The sequence below is a fragment of the Papaver somniferum genome, chromosome 6, assembly GCF_003573695.1.
Source record: "Papaver somniferum cultivar HN1 chromosome 6, ASM357369v1, whole genome shotgun sequence".
NCBI classification, from domain to species: Eukaryota; Viridiplantae; Streptophyta; class Magnoliopsida; order Ranunculales; family Papaveraceae; genus Papaver; species Papaver somniferum.
In genome coordinates, this window is record NC_039363.1 from 16,654,253 (window position 1) to 16,671,618 (window position 17,366).

Consider the following 17,366-nt stretch of genomic DNA (forward strand, 5'->3'; position numbering starts at 1 on the left):
TCAAGTTGGTCTATGTAAATTTATTTATCTAATTCACGGTTTTACAAAAGCTGCTTTAACATCCATCTGATGTATCTCCAACTTGTTTATGGAAACAATATCAATTAACATCTCAATAGAAGTAATTCTCGTCACAAGTGAATAAGAATTAAGGAAATGTACACCTTCTTTTAGTTTATAGCCTTTAGCTACCAACTTATCCTAATATTTTTCCACAGTTCCATCTACCTAACTTTTCCTCTTAAAGACTCATTTACATCCCATGGTCTTACTCCCTAGAGGTAAACTTGCAAACTCCCAAGTCTGGTTTCGACGGACTGAGTCCATTTCACTAAATGAAGCTTCTTATCAGAATGGGGTTTCAGTAGATGTCAAGGATTCTTTACAAGTATGGAGCTCAGACTCATCTAGGCATGTTATGAAGTCGGCTTCATAAGAAGTCTAAAGTCTAATTGTTTTACTCCTCTTAGGTTCAACCGCAACTTCATCTTCCTTTAAGATAAGTTCTGACTATTTGAAAATAAATCTAGGGGATCAACAACACATTTCTAAAGAGGTACCGGTTTAAGAATAAACATGTTCAAAGAATTCAGCATCCCCAGATTCCGTAATAATCTTCACACCAAAGTCAGAAAATTCACAGCAAAGTCTGAAAAATCAGGACATACAACCAAAAAATCTACATGTAGAAGTATACTCAGCATACCCTATATGAGGACACAATCAACATTTTTGGTTTTTATCTAGTTCTTTTAGGAAGATGAATGACAATCTTAGTCAAACACCCCCACACTTTGACGCATTCATAAGAAGGTCATCTACCTTTCCATAAATCATATGGAATTTCATATGATCCTTAAAAGGGTACTCTATTCAGGATATACTAATTAAGAGGACTGCCTCCCTCCACAAGGCTGCAAATAATCCTGAACTAATAACATGGAAACTATCATCTTCTTAAGGATACAGTTGTTATGTTCAAGGCTTCTAATTGGTTTTGAACTTCAAGTTTATACATCTTAAGGCTTCTAAGGCATCATCCTTATCCCTAAGCAAGTATACAAGATAGTACCTCGTACAATCATCCATGAAAGTTATAAACCATCTTTTATCATAGTGATTTTTGGTTGAACTCATGTCAACTAGGCCTAACTGAATTAATTCTAAGGGCTTAGAATTACTCTGAACATTTGTGCTAAATTTTTTTATAGCAAATTGATTCACTTTTGTGTTCAAAATCCAAACTAAATTTGGGTACGTAGCCTATGCTAGGCAGATTTATGCCTTGACTTATAATTTTACGGTTCCAAGTCTACCATGCAAAACGTTCAAAGACACACAAAAGAAAGCACAAGAATCAACTATGTTCACTTCATCAGATTTTTCTTTAAGCTTATATAGACCCTAAGTCTATAACTGTTGCCTAAAAAATCACTGCCGTTAGTTATAACAAGTTTTTCCACATTTAATTAAGATCTTCAATCTTTTATCATCTTCAAGAGAACAATATACAAGATCTTGCATATGCTCGGAACATGAAAAATTCATTCACTGTAAGAATATTACAGATATGTGCTTATGCTCGACCTTTCCCTTTTATGCAACCTCTGTCGCAGATGATTTACTCATATTGAGTTTCTCGACATCCCTTATCCTCTGATAAGAGGTGAACAGGTCTTTGTTTCAACAAATATACTTAGTGGATCTAGAGTCCACCCACCAGTCTCTCACATTGGTTATTAAAATAACTTTCGACATCATGTCAATGAACTCGTTCTAATTAGCACTAACTTTATACTTATTAAGGTTTTATGTTGTCCACACTTTACTGTCGTATGTCCAGGAATTTTACAAACATAACAATCACCCTTAATTAAAGTAATGTCGGATTCAGTTTTACGAAACATACCTTTCTTATAAAGACTACGCTTAGAGTTGTGTTTGATGTTCTCGCCTTTGTCAGCTTTGGAAGACTTGTGTTCATCCACATGCGCATGGTAGCCATGATCCTTTTCAATTTCATGTCACAATCTTTGTTTATACTCTGACCACGGACACGGTAATTTCCCAATCACCTAATACACCACATCTCACAAACCTTAGTTCCGAAATGGAAGATAAAATATGAGTTTTGAAGATAATATCTAGATTTACAAACTTCGTTTGGACTACCATATCAAAAAACTCATGGTTACTCCATAAAAACTACTTTAGTTAACAACAAATTTCTGCCCATTAGAATTTTTCAGGAACGTTTCTCTGTTTTGTAAAATATCAAAAAATTACTTTTACAACTCCAAAATTCTAAAATTTTACGTGGGTAACTATCAGGATGTCCACTACATTGTATCAAAAGGGTTCATCGAAATTCCTTCCAGGATGAGAGATAAATTCGAAACTCTACAGCCGACCAAAAATTCGTTTTTTGTTTTTCACTCCATAATTAACATCCATGATTATTACAAACTTCTAATGTCTTAAGATTGTTGGGTGCAATAATCAAAATAAATAAAAAATCAAATAAGCAAAAGTTATTGATACTTAGCTCCTTTATAATGGAAGTGATCGATTGACGAAACGAACGAGCTTCCCATATCTCCACAACAGCAACAAGGAAAAACTTTGGAAAAACAGAGTGAGTCACGTGTTCAACACGTTGCCATTGAGACATTAGCGCCCGGCTACACTACTCCAAGATAAAACACCCTACTACACCTACTACTAGCATATGTAGTTGATGCTCAACTTGAGCTTGGCAACTCCGAAAAAACCGTTATGGAAAATCGCAAACGCTTAAGAAACGCTATAAAATATTTTCCCTTAAAGATCCCTCTAAAATATAGAGCAACCCCTTTTCCATAGATTTTATAAAAGTAGTGAATTTGTTTATATAGTTGACAAATATAACTTAAGAAGAAAAACTCCCCGATATCGGACTAAAATGCTTATATAGTCTCTTAAAACAACTAAAACGTGGAAACTCCACAATGTGGGACTAATAAATTTTTCATTTACAAAAGAAAACAATAAATAATAATTTTATTAAAACCTTAAAAATCATTTTTTATTAATCATTTTCAACATATGTGTTTCCCAAACTTGAATCATCTCTCGTCTCTGTATGATAATACGATGTGCCTCCACAACAAGCAGATAGTGCTTAGCGCTAATCATAATAATTTCGACTATAGATTACATCTCAATGAATTTGGTAGCTGCAGCAAAACTGGCAACAACTTCCACATCTTTGAACAACTTGTTCAACAAATCGGAATCTTCTCCTAATCCAAAGTTTTTCAATGCAATGTCTCCGGCAATAGCTGTTACCTTTTAAGAAATAAAGGTGTTGAATTCGGCACCATATGTAGTCCTCAGCACTCTGAATAGCTCCTTTGACGTAATTCTAGATAAAACACAGACACGATAAATTTTCAATTTCATTGTGGTCACGCATGCATAACCCTGTTCCGACATGAAGTATTGACAGAACAATTAGGCTTATTAAAATGTTAAGCTGAAACCAAATAAATATCGAGCTCTCCAAAATACAAAACCATGCATATGAAACCTTTTTTTTTAAGCAAAAGAATCATAAAGACAGAACCTCTTGATCAAAGAAGTATGTAACTAACTCAACCAGTTAATTTGTTAGCAGATTCAGCTTTACCCACTGCTACAAAAACACAAATATAAAGGGATTCCCGATTAACAAGCCGGTCGGTGTGTACCTCGGTATGCAAACGTTCCTTAGCTAAGAAATACCGGTATGCAAACGTTCCTTAGCTAAGAAGGAAGAGATGCCTCAAACAAGCCGGTCGGTGTGTACCTCGGTATGCAAACATAAATACCGAGTAAAGATTATCAAACCCTGAGCAATTTCTCCACAAAAACTGCACAAAGATCATCAAACAATATAGTTTTAGGTATATATGTGTACAGAAAAATACACATGTCGTAACGAGGTACATACTTTTCGCTAGAAAGCCAGTAGGACCAGTAATAAGATTGGCTTCCATTCATGAAAGTCTAATACAAAGATAGATCTCATATACATTTTTACCCTCAGAAGTATATAAAATCTTATTAATTGTTACAAGTTGGCGATGTTGGAAGTTATATCTGTAATATCAGAACTATAGTCATATTATTCAAATAAGATTCTCTATAGTTGTCAAATAAATGGCTACTAGCTACTTAAAATCTCACATGGCCGGACTCCACATAATATTTAACCGACTGGACTGATGCCTTCATTTTTTTAATATCAATTGTGTTGCAATACTGGTAAGTGGTACTTACATACCCTTGCCTAGAAAGCCAGTAGAACCAGTAACTAGGATGCTCTTGTTCTCAAGAAACTCAACAATGCTGCCGTTAAACTCCATTCAGACGTCGATGACCTAGGAGGAAATGTATGTATATGCTCTTGCAACCATGTACAGGTTTATTAGACCTTTTTTTAATTTTCTTCTCGCCTTTGTGCTTGCGAACACAATTTTAACGGAAAATGGGTCATTTGTCCAAATATTTTTAAAACATGATTCTAATGGACGAGTAAAGATTATTACGGGTGAAATGGACATAAAAAATATAGCAAAGATGAAACTGGATTCATCCTGACTTAGGGGTGTAAATTTTGCCCGGCAGTCCGAGGCCCGGTACCGTCCGCCCTGTCCCATGACAGCCCATGGGTGACCGTGGCCCTTTACGGGCTGGCCCGACCTAGCCCATTTAAATAAGAGGGCGGGCACAGGCCACAATTCAAATTTTCTTGCTCGGCCCAATACCCTCCCTATTATCCCGTCAATGCTACCCGCCATGTTAGCCCGCCAGTGTTATCCATTTACCTAGCCTAAGTGACTGTTCTCATTTGTTTTATCCTAAAATATACTTGGTACATATACTTAATACAGTCAACCCTCATAGTTTTCATATGTATTTATTAACTTTTATTCCATTGGAGTCTAATTTTGTTAACCATATAGAGAAAATATTGAGCAAAATCTAAGGAAGTTTCCTTTTTTGATGATTCGATTCAGGAAAAATTATAGGAAGTTTGGTTATCTTATTCCCATCTCAATTCTCGTATTTGATTATTAATTTTATGTAAAACTTGTGTATTATTACTACTTTCTTTTTATTTTTAACAATATATATGTATAATATATATATTTGATTGTAATATTCAAGGCCCTCCCGGCCCTACCCTCCCAAGCCCAAATTACAAAACAGGCTTGGGTAATCCATGGGTACTAACCGCAGATAAATAACCCTGCCCGCCCGGCCCTTTTAATTTCATGGATAAGAAATGTTCCGGCCCGCCTAAGGGTGCACACGGTACGGTTCGGCTCGGTTCTTGCCGAGGCCGAGTACATGTACCCCGAGAGGTCGGTACTGAACTTTTGGACAGGTACCGTGTACCTCGGTTCCGGTCCGGTACCAGTCGGTACCTTTTCAGCGAAAAAACTGACTGCCTTTTCTTTTACCTGTTTTTTACCTGTTTTTTCTATATAACAAATTCTCATTCAAAGCAGCAACTAATAAGTAGCAATATTACTAACAAACCAAACAAACAATGTCTTGAAAATCTGGAAAAAAAAAGTAGCAGTAGCCACACACAAACACACTAAGTCTTGAAAATGAGAAAATCTGAAAAAAGAACAACTAGCAGTGCAGCTAGTGCTGCAGTAGTCTTGAATTTTGATCTTCTAATCCATGTCAGCAGCACTTGTGGTGTCATAAGTGTTGATAAGACCAAGTGACGCTGCAAAAACAAATAATAGCAGTTAGTAACTATTAGTCTATATCTATTGTCTAATATAATAGAAACTGATTTTTATGAGCTATGTACTATATTCCCGGGGAAGGGGAGAGATGTGCAGAATCTATAATACACCACATAGGCCAGACAGAGAGTCACTACCTTGCAACTAAAAGAGGATGATTCCACAGTGACGAAAATAAGAAATTGGATCAGAATAATAAATGTTGTAAAGAAGAAAAGGAAGGTCTTCATTAGTAAAACATATTGAGGGTCATGCACCAATATGTTACCCAGCTAGCGTTACTTACTTGTTGCAAGAAAAATTGGCATAAGGGCCGCAAGATCCCTTCCATTTAGCTGGTGGAGGACCAAACCCTTTGTCATTAACGCTCTCAGATACCAGTGTAATCCCTTCAAATTCAATTTTACTTGATTAGCAAAGCATAAAACCATCCTAATATCAAATTTGCAAATCCTCTATTAGTGAAGTACGTACCTGTATCTATTAATCCCGCAACTAAGTTGCTCTCCAGTTTCGCTTTTCTTTTAACATTTTGAGGAAATCCCGAGAAATCCCATGTTTTTGTTGTATGAAGTTTTCTTTATTGATTAGGAAACACCGAAACAACACCTCTCGAACCTACACAAAGAAATTAACATTAGGACTCGAAATAAAGACAGAACAATAATCCAGGTATACACAGTACCATACATGCTTTCTAGTTGCTTAGCTTCGTCAGGTGATAACTTTGTGTCGAATGCATTAAAGTTGTTGACGTAACTGTGTACGATCGAATCCTTTGCAGCAAGCTCGCCGTTTTATGATCATCATCAAATTAATATTAACATCTTGGATTGTCTGACAAATTAAAAGTGCACGAGGTAATAATTCCAGGGTGATAAGAAAATGCATGCACCTTCCAACAACATCTGGCAGAAGATTGATATGTGAATCAACAACGGAATCCTTAAAAACTAGTGAATCACCCAAATATACAATATAGAATTTCTGCAAATAATGGAAACATCAATATCAGATTCATATTCTTAATGGATACTGATTACTAAAAGATCTGATTTAACAATAATACATGCAGTAATACCTTCTCTTGTTCATTATCTCTATTGACAGTAACAGAACATGCACATACCATTTGAAGTAGAAGTAAAACACAAACAAGACGACGATGATAAGATGAAGGAAATCAACTAGTTGTTTCATTAGTAAACCAACAATCAAATAGGTAGAAATCCCTGAAACACAAATCAAAGTATCAAACAAATACAATTTTTTTAAACAGTTGGCATATGAAGAGAAACCCTTTTACATAATAAAAATAAAATCTCAGAACTACAGTAAAACAAAAAAAATCCCTAATTTTAATAACACCAATAAAATTGAATCAAAGGATTCAAAGCGATGGAGATGTTATACCTGATTCCCTGAAGATAAATCCACTTGAAGGTCTTCTATAGTTCTACCTCTACATACAAAAACAAAACAAAAAATTAATTAAAACCCTATCATTCAAGAAATTAAAAAAAAATACGAAAGAAAGGGTTTACGGTTTACCTGATGAAGATTGAAACAACCTTGATGAAGAAAGCAACAACCTTGATAAAGAAACGAAGATTTGAGCAACAATTGTTAACAGAGAAGAATTTCTTCTCCTTCTCAGAGAGAGGAGAGTCAGAGACAATAAAAAAACGAAAGAAAGGAAAGTAGTAGCGAACTGAAAGTGAAATCCTAACCCTTAGTTTATATACCCCCTTTAATCTAACGGCTAATACCGATCCCTTATCCACTGAATCTAACGGTTTATATTGTTCGTTACATTCGGTCCGGTACGGCACGGTACCTGTATTGAACCGTGTACCTGTACCTCCCAGACCTCGGTTCCTATTTTTGGGACCGGTACCTGTACCTTGTACCTCGGTTCGGTCCAAAACCAGGTACGGTTCCACCGGTTCCGGTTCGGTCCATCGGTCCGGCTCGGTTCCTGTGCACCCTTAGGCCCGCCCTATACCGTCCCATTTAATAAATAGGTCGGGCTGCCCGACCGGCCCAATTTACACCCCTATCCTGACTTAAACTTAAAAAATAGCGAGGATGAAACTGGATGCATCCTGATGTAAATTAAAAATAAGAAAAAGTATTTGAAAATGGGGATGAAATTGTTTACATCCCGGCTATTTTAACATTTGTGTCCATTAAATAGTATCAAAACCTAGATGTCTTTTTCATCCAAAAATTATTAATTTTGATCTTTTTAACCAATTTTGTGAATTTTTAATAGATAGAGCGAATGTTTTCTTCGTGTAGAAATTTTGGGGGTTGACATATCTGCTTATATGCTTTTTGTAGTCATAAGGGGGATGTGTAGTCATAAGGGGGATGTGCATTTAGTGACAACCTACCATAATTCAATTCGAGCCAGGACCCGGAAGCATTTATACTGAATTTAATTTGTGGCCGCGACTAACATCAAGTGGCACCATGCGCTACAGTTACGTTGAGCATGAATGCATGTATCTGATTTTGTTCGCTAAACTTCTTACTACACCTAACAAGTCGTTGAAGTGAAAGACATGACACAGATGGACGTAGAGTCTTATTTGAATGGCTACTTGTGTACAAAATGCTCGAGATCGATTCTTCTATAATGAGTTACACTTTTTTTACTGATTGTTAAATTATATAGCTAGCACTTTAAAGTTTGCAAGTGGCCGTTGGTGTAAGAACATGTTTGTTTTTTGTTTTTTTTCCTGATTCACCTAACTCGTCTGGATCCGACTCGTTTGGATCTAACTGAAATCACTTGACTCATCTGGTTATGACTCAATATGTTTGTTTTTGGAATCAGATTTAATACATCTGACTCAAAATATAAATTAGTGACTTGTTCCCATAAATCAGTGATATTTTATTATCTGACTCAAACGAGTCCAAGTCAAGATTAGGTCTGACTCAGATCACGAATCCGATCTAACAAAAAAAAAAACGATCTGAGCCGACTCAGCAAAAAGAAAAACATGCTCTAAATGTGGGATATATACTACTATCATCATCTATGCGGACCACGCTAGGTTGGATCAGCTGGCACACTTTTTTATCTCATAAAAGTGGGATGTAGACTATACAACCAACTTACCATAGTACCATGACATTACTATGTCCTATAAAAATTATTATTAACTGTTCTTTAGTAAAATATACCTGACACCGGGAACATGTCGATCCTATATGGCATATATAAACTAATATTGTGCACTGGCTCAGGATAGTCTACATCCCACTCATATAATCTACATCCCACTCATTTTGGAGTTTTGTGCTAATGTTAAGAAACCAGCTCTGGTTTATGCTCCAACTTTATGGCATTATTTAATAATTGACAAACCAAATCTGAATATATGAAATTGCTATATCAGCTGCCGGATTAGCTAGCTAATTAGTCACACTTAAAAAAATACAACAGAAGTTTAGATCTTCACATTTTGTATAACCCTTTGGATTGTGCACCAACTAATTAATTAACGAATGACGAATTTGACTAGTCCGGGAATATGATTGTTGACGAAGTAATCATCCCAATCTAAGGATTTGGGGTCAAAATAGAACAGTTTGGCATCCGTTTCGTTTGCTCTTATCGCCATCCGCAATCTCTCTGTGTTTAAATCATCGAACCTGTGGACAAGAAATGAAACTTTGTGCTTACCAATAGTAAACATTAACATTGCAAATTTTAACCATGCAAGACCTACGCCTGATCAACCATCAAGGTGTTCGTACTTTCCTTTGAAGAATATGTAAAGCTCATGGACTTCAACCAAATGCATTACTCGATTGATCTTCCTATTCATAACCTGGCACGTGTTCTTAAAATACTGGCAAAGAGCAATATTCACGAACTCCAAAACCTATTTAACCAAAGGAGATGTGAATATCAAAAATTAGATGGCAGTCAGGTGGTTTTAGCGCCCAACAATATTACCACTCTATACTATGTAAAAAGAAAAACGAACCTTTAAAAGTAACCGATACTTGACATAGATATAACGTCGGAAACTGTCCATAGTAGGTAGACATATAGGCATGACAACATTAAGGCTTAGTCTTATGGGAGAGTTTGGAAACTGCTAGATTGGCCATCCACGTCAGTTTGGGCGACCTCCTAAGTTCTATGGGGTAGATATCTAGTTGCGAGATTGGCCATACACGTCATCAGGGAGCGCCGAACCATTCGGCGTTTTGGGCACTTTTTCTTAGCGCCGAACCATTCGGCGTTTTGGTTAATTTTTTAGCGCCGAACGGTTCGGCGCTTTAAATCTCAGCCGTTAGATTTTCTTAACACCGAACCATTCAGCGTTTTGGACACTTTTTGAGCGCCGAACCATTCGGCGTTTCTATCTCGCTGCTAGTAAAACTGCGAGCAAATGCTAGGAGAGAGAAGTAGCCAGATTGAGTGTTAACTCTTTTCCAACGATTTTTTCACATTTTGCAACACATTTCGGCCAATCTCTCCATCCAATCTCTCCCGTAAGACTTAGACTAACAGGATTTCCATCTTTACCAATCAATGGATTTTTGAGGAGATAGCTGTGGGAATAATCTCTCAATTTAATGGCACTCAATGGACTTGTTTGTGAAGAACACACTTGATATATAAATGGATCTGAAGATTGATGGTTTGCATTCACCACCATTGCCACTATTACTACATTCACCACCATGTCTCCTGGTACCTGTACAGTTATATTTCTTTCAGCTATTATATAGTATTTTCAAAACCATACAGATATTTAGCAGAGTTAAAAATGATATTGGCAGTCATTAATTACCACATCCAACGTTGACTCCCCATTTCCAAGAAAACATGGTATCTTCCCTTTAGCACCAGCAATTAGAAAAGTGTCAATCGTTCTGTAATTGTGAAATATTATGAAAAGCTTCGGATTCTAATAAAACAAGTACAATAAAACTTCTTCAAAGTAGTTCGTAATAAATTGATAATTCTACTAAATTTGTGGGAATGATCCCTTTGCATGGATATTCTTATATTATTTCACAATTTGGGCAAAGCCCAAAGGATAATGAATTTAAAACTAATGTTTGAATAATATGTTTACTTATCTTGCTCTACACTCATACCGAAAATGACAACAATTCGGATACATATAACCCCACCATATTGAATTTAAATTAAATACTTAATTTCAGTCTCTATTTTTCATAAAAATATTTATCTCATTAAATTTTTTACTGAAAAATGAATTATTTAAAAAGATATTCAAAATTCAAAAGTAACCATCTTTTTTCAAGTGGATAAAAATATTAATCTCAGGTAACCTTTTATACAATAAAGAACTATTTAAAAAAGGATATTATAAATTAGAAAAAAAGTAACTTTTTATCTTTTTTTGAAGTGGAAATATTAAATTTGGTATGTTTTTCTCCAAGTAAAATTTTTATCTTCTGATGCTAAAATAGTGTAAACCAAAATAGTGTTAGAAGAGAAGTTGCAGGGGCTAAGATTTATACCTAGCACCTTCGATCCAACCTGGAAATGGCTCTTTGTAAGTACCAGTGATAATGATAGGTCTTATGATAACAATTGGAAGATTTCCTCCATATTTACCAATCAACATCTCTCCCATTGCCTTGGTAAAAACATAAGTATTTGGCCATCCAAATGCTCTTGATCTGTCACCATCACAAACGTACGAAAGAAACAATTAAAAACTTAGTTGGAAGTTGAGGCTTTAAGAGAGCAGGTGACAGGTAGTTGAAACAAACCTTTCCAATCCAAAGTTTTCCATAGCTTCTGTCTCTTCGGATTTAGACACTTGCAAACCCTTGAGTTCTTCTAAGCGGTTTCGCATGTGTTTCAGCTCTGCTTCAATGTCTAAAATCTCTGAGGTTTGGTTCAGCGTTTTACCCATCAGAAAAGGTTTCTCTGATATCACACCTGATTCCTCCCCGCATACGTAAGCTAAAAATCGATATGAACATGGAAAGATGTTAGTTTCAGTCAATTCTTAATCGCAACTTGTCCAATAAATTCACATAGTACTATCGTTTTTTTGAGCTTAATAGCCCTGGGACACTCATTAATTCAACATGGGTCTAGCATCATGCATTACCCCCACTATGGATAGTGCACTGATCGGAAGATATGAAATTTTACTGACAAGAAATTGAGTTTAATTCTTGAAAAAAACAAATCCATTGACAAATCTTGTCAAAGAAAGGTCGCCGGTCGGGATACCTCTTGGCCCACCCTAATTAGTGTTCTAGTTAATTCTCAGGTACGATATCGAGTGCAACACGGGAAACTACCAAGCACTCTGAATTGACTATGCCCTCAAACTTAAGTAAAGCTGGATAGAAGTCATTTCCAAAACCAGAAACTCGATCACCTGTTGAGACGTGAACTAGCATCTCTAGTTTCGCACACTTCTTTGAGAAATCCAAAACATTCTTTGCTCCTAGAGTGTTTACTTCCAAAGCCACGTCGTATCTGCAACAGAATAAAAATTTAATGAGCCGGAAAACACACTGAAAACAGACATGTTTACATATTTCGTACTAAACAGAAATCGCCTTTATGACTTTACATGCTGAATACAATCAATGTGTCTCCTTAACGAGCAGATAATGTTTAGTGTCCCAACTGAATAGGTTTCCTCACTCGAAATGGAATGATCATAATGATTAAGATTATAAAATACCTCTAGATGAATTTCGTAGTTGCAGCAAAACTGGCGACAATGTCCACATCTTTGAACAACTTGTTTAACAGATCGGAGTCTTCTCCTAATCCAAAGTTTTTCAATGCAATGTCTCCGGCAATAACTGTTACCTTTTCAGAAATAAAGGTGTTGAATTTGGCACCATGTGTGCTCCTCAGAACTCTGAATAGCTCCTTTGACGTAACCTAGACAAAACACACACAATACAACCAAAGTTTCAGTTTCAGTAGGGTCACGTATAGTAACAATTCCGGCCACTGAAGTTATCTAAAAATGTTAAGCTGAAACTGACTCATCGTGCTCTCTAAATCCTAAACCATGCATATGACCAATTAACAAACCGGTCAGTATGTACCTCGGTGTGAAAACGCTGCGCGGCTGATTCCGGATCCGGAGCTCTTAAAAGAAGGAAGAGATGCTTCAGTTTAGGTTGAACTCTAAGCAACTTCTCCACAAAAACTGCACAAAGATCATCCAAAACAATATTGTTAGATATACATATATGGGTACGTACAGAAAAACATACAATGTAGAGATACGTACTTTTTGCTAGAAAGCCAGTAGAACCAGTAATAAAAAGGGTCTCATTCTCAAGAGATTCAACAATGCTTCCATTCATGAAGTTCTCCATTATTATCACAACTGAAAAAAAAAGAAATTAAAACACAAACGAAAGATTTTGTTTGATGGAAAAACGTTACGCAAGAACTTCAATACTTTTTAACTTCACTACACATCCCTGTACATTGTATAGCTGCTATTTATAAGGATTATATGCAGAAATAGGCCTGGTCTGGACTCTTACTTTCGTTTCTATGCCTGTGTTTTTTATTTATTGCTAGAATAGGCAAGTTAAACGGATTCCATCCACTTTAACTATCTCGGTCAATTTATTGCGTTGACTAGTCAAATTATCGTCAAAATCTCGTGTCGAGAGATCTCGTGGAGGTGGTTAGATTACTATAATGTCCTTCACGTGAAAACCCATCAGAGAGAGAGGTCGATTTACATTGTTTCTTCTTCCTTCTTCTCTCTAGCTCTTCTCTCTGGTTCTCTCCGGTTCATCTAAATCAAATTTTTCTGCTAAAATCGAGAGATAACTTAGGGGTATGATTGATCTGAAGAGTTTGGCTAATGTTTTGATGCTCAAATTAGTGAAGAGAGGATTTGGAATTAAATTAGGGTTTCACTGAAAAGATTTGTAGGAAGAAATTGATGATGGTTCTGAAATTGATTGAACATGGGAATTCGAGAAATAGGGTTTGATAGAAATTGAGAAGCAAAGTAGATTAAGGTTCGGTTTGTGAAGAAAGTATTGATGGTGTCTTGGATCTAATCCGAGGAGAATCAGAGACGGGTTTCTTCTATAATTGAGTATTAGATCGATGCGATTGAAGAGAGAAACGAACATGAACTGATGGAGATGCCATTGGTCGGAGATGTGATTTGCTGTTGTGCTCGAATTATCAAGAAGAAGAGGTTTTGAAGATGGGTACTGATAGAGATTGTGAGATGGTAATGGTGGCGAATGGACCAAGGTTGAACTGTGAACAAGAGATACGAACAGAAATAGAAGAAATGATTAAGCTGTGGTGATTCAGAGTTAGGGTTTCCGTTAGTTTTGCTGCTGCTGGGTGAGAAATCGAAGCTTTGTAATGAAGCAATCAGAAGTTATGTTGATGAATAGAGATGGGTATGACTCATCTGGTGAATGGGTTTGAGCTCGATGGGAATTCAGGTGGGGTTCTTGTTGGATTAATTACAGCATCAGAAGAAGAAGAAGATGGTGGTACTACTGATTCACAGTTCGTGATGGCCTGGATGGAGAGATGGGTGTTGTGTATAATTTCACAGAAGATTGAAACCGAAAATTGCAGGAATTAAGAAGATTGGTTTGCTCCTAGATTTGATTTTGGTTTGTGTGTGACTGAATTCTGATGGTAATTGGTGCTGGTAGTTGCATTTGAGCAAGAACAATATAGGGTATGAGTTGTTGTTGTCGAGATATGCAGGGGTTGCACTGCAAGAATGGTTGCAGTCTCAGATGGTGCTGGTACTTAGAATTACAGGTGGTATTGAGCCATTGTTGGTGGTTGTAGCTCATGACAGTGAGGCATGAGGTGAGTAACAGAGCAAAATGTGCAATTGGTGTTGAATGAGCAGATGGGTTCTTGAGTTGGTAGGTGGTTTGCAGCGGAGCGATGACGTGGTGAGATGAACTAACAAGAGTTGAGGGCAAGCTGTAATTGCAGGGTTGTAACTGAAGTTGAAGCTGCGGAATGATGAGATTACAAGGCTGTAGAAGGTAGTGAAGGCCGTTGAAGGTAGTGAATTTGATGTGGTGATAGTTGGTTGAGGTGTGGAAGCTAGTAGAGATTGAAGACTGTATATGTTGTCCATTCTAGGAGTTGCTTCTCTTGAGCTTTGTTCGGGCGCAATACAAGGATGATATGTATCCCACTTGAAGTGTCCAAGGTAAAGAAATACTAAAACTGTGTTGATATATTTTTTTTTCAAAGTTTGTCTTCATGACCAGTCAACTAGTGAAAAACAACGATTATATTTTGTTGCAGTTGAAATTTTGTTGTTTAGACTGTATGGCTTGTGCAAGAATAGCAATACTGTTTTAGAGGATATTTCTAAGTAAATGAGATATAACATTTCAGACACTAAGTGTGAATTGTTGTAAATTCACATTAGACATTTGATGCCAAACTGACTAGCAAGGACACCTTTGTCTTGTGCTTGCTTAACAGGAATGTCTGGAGATCAGGATGGTAGATTAATAAGATTTCGTTGGTGTCTTGGGCTTGCTAATGCTTTTCAGTGTTTGAGCGCATTTCTTTGTTTCATTGGGGAATGTTGACGGTTGGCTGTTGTTGAAGCTGCAGTAAGGTTGCTGTTGATTTAGGTTTGTGAGTGGATTGTGCAGGCATGAAGCTACAGGTGATATTGGTCTAACAGCGATGAAATGGGATTGTGCAGTAGTGCCACGTGTCAAAATGTTGATGTGTACAGAGTCCACATGACATATTCGAGTCCAGGTGTACCAAGTCCATGCTGACTTAGCCGAGTTAAATCAGTGACACAGACTTGAACGAATGATTCAAAGGACTATTAGGTCTTTTTATATACAATTAACGAGGCTAACTTTCCATCCATCACTTTTGGTCAAAACTTGCCTAGTTTTGCAATAAATAAAAAAACAGGCCTAGAATTGAAAAGCACAAAAAAACAGACCTATTTTTGTAAAAAGTCCTATTTATAATCCACGAAAGGTATGTGCACTGGTTTGTGTACTACGATCTAACGGCTGCAGCTTTTGTAAAGTTATCTACTTTTTCACGGTGATTTTGTGTTGTCAACATAAAGTCTACATGTACAAAAGTTAGAGTTGGAGCTTGGAGGGATTGTGGTGGATAGCCTATACTATGGACCTACTGTTAAATGAATGTGATGTAAAAAAAATTACCTCATACTCCGAGTTTCTACCGTTTGGTAAAAATCTAATTTGGGACTCCATTTTTTTTCTGTACTCGATTTTGCTTTACTCGTTTAGGGACCCGAAATTATCTTGTGGTGCAAAATTATTCTCAAAAGGGAAAATTAGGCTAAGGCCCGACCCATGGGTAACCCATAATATGAGGCCCTTAACTAAAAGAAGTTTAAATCTAGGCCCCGAGTTATTAAAAGACATACATGCACTTTTACATGTTGTCAAGCCCCAAATTAAATAAAATTTAAATTTAAATCCAAAATTATTAAATTTAAACCCAAAATTATTAAGTACAGTGTGAATGTGTAAACAGAAGTTACACATGCATATGGCATGTGTATCCCGAAGTTACACATCCTTATGCCATGTGTAATGCAAAGTTACACATAAGAAAAAATAGACATCAAAGAACGCATACAAAAAATACATGCATTACTTTAATATTCATTTACAATAATTTCTTAGCATGTGTAACTAGAAGTGACACACGCTTCTGTCTAGTGTAATTGAGAGTTACACATGCATCTATCTAGTGTAATTGAGATTTACACATGCATCTATCTAGTGTAATTGAGATTTACACATGCATCTGACTTTTGTATTTAGCATCAACTCCAATTCCATCGAGACCAACACCACAAATAATCAATTAGCTTTTATGAAGTAATCGGAAACCTGAAATATAACAACAAGCAATCAGTATTTATAAGATCAAATGAAGAACATATTCAATTTCACATACATCTGACTAGTTTAACTAACAGTTAGACATACAACGTTAACTGACTAGTGTGACTAGGAGTTACACATTCATATTGGAATTCAATAAATTAAGGCAAGAACATAAGCATGATTACCAAATGTTATAATGTTCGTTATAATGTTCAACCACTGATTTCTGCAGTAAAGCTACGAGTTAAAGGTTCAACATTTCCGGGAAAACGAAGAATAAGAAACAAAATATAGATTAAGGCATGCTGGACTAACCTTGCAGTAGTATCAAGCGCAATAATCATTCGCAGGTGCCACGTGAGAGACGATCCATGAGAAGGTCATGTAATGTCAATCAAAATAGTGTAAACCTCTACAAGTTTCTGTAATGTCCGACGTAAAACGTACTTACTAGTGTAACTTTTGGTTACACATGCATCTTACTAGTGTAACTTTCGGTTATACATGCATCTGAATTGTGTAACTGAAAGTTACACATGTACCAAACTAGAGTAACTAAGGGTATGCATATTCCATTGTGGGCTTGGTAGAATAGCTGACACCTATCTACATGAAGAAAAATACAAGCAAAATGTAATGGCCAATTTATCTCCTGAAATGCTTAGCAACATTATATGGTAG

General features: G+C 36.4%; 2 long non-coding RNA genes and 1 pseudogene across 2 annotated transcripts; all 3 read right to left on the minus strand.

The window, feature by feature from the left end:
* Window positions 1-5,506: 5,506 nt before the first annotated feature.
* On the minus strand, window positions 5,507-6,740 carry LOC113285497. Its single transcript, XR_003328686.1, has 4 exons — window positions 6,477-6,740; window positions 6,261-6,404; window positions 6,073-6,175; window positions 5,507-5,764 (listed from the first exon to the last, which is right to left on the minus strand). It is a non-coding gene; the product is annotated as an uncharacterized LOC113285497 (long non-coding RNA).
* Window positions 6,741-6,914: 174 nt separating this feature from the next.
* On the minus strand, window positions 6,915-7,465 carry LOC113285498. Its single transcript, XR_003328687.1, has 3 exons — window positions 7,338-7,465; window positions 7,200-7,248; window positions 6,915-7,018 (listed from the first exon to the last, which is right to left on the minus strand). It is a non-coding gene; the product is annotated as an uncharacterized LOC113285498 (long non-coding RNA).
* Window positions 7,466-10,364: 2,899 nt separating this feature from the next.
* LOC113287050 lies at window positions 10,365-13,231 on the minus strand (annotated as a pseudogene).
* Between the last annotated feature and the right edge of the window lie 4,135 nt (window positions 13,232-17,366).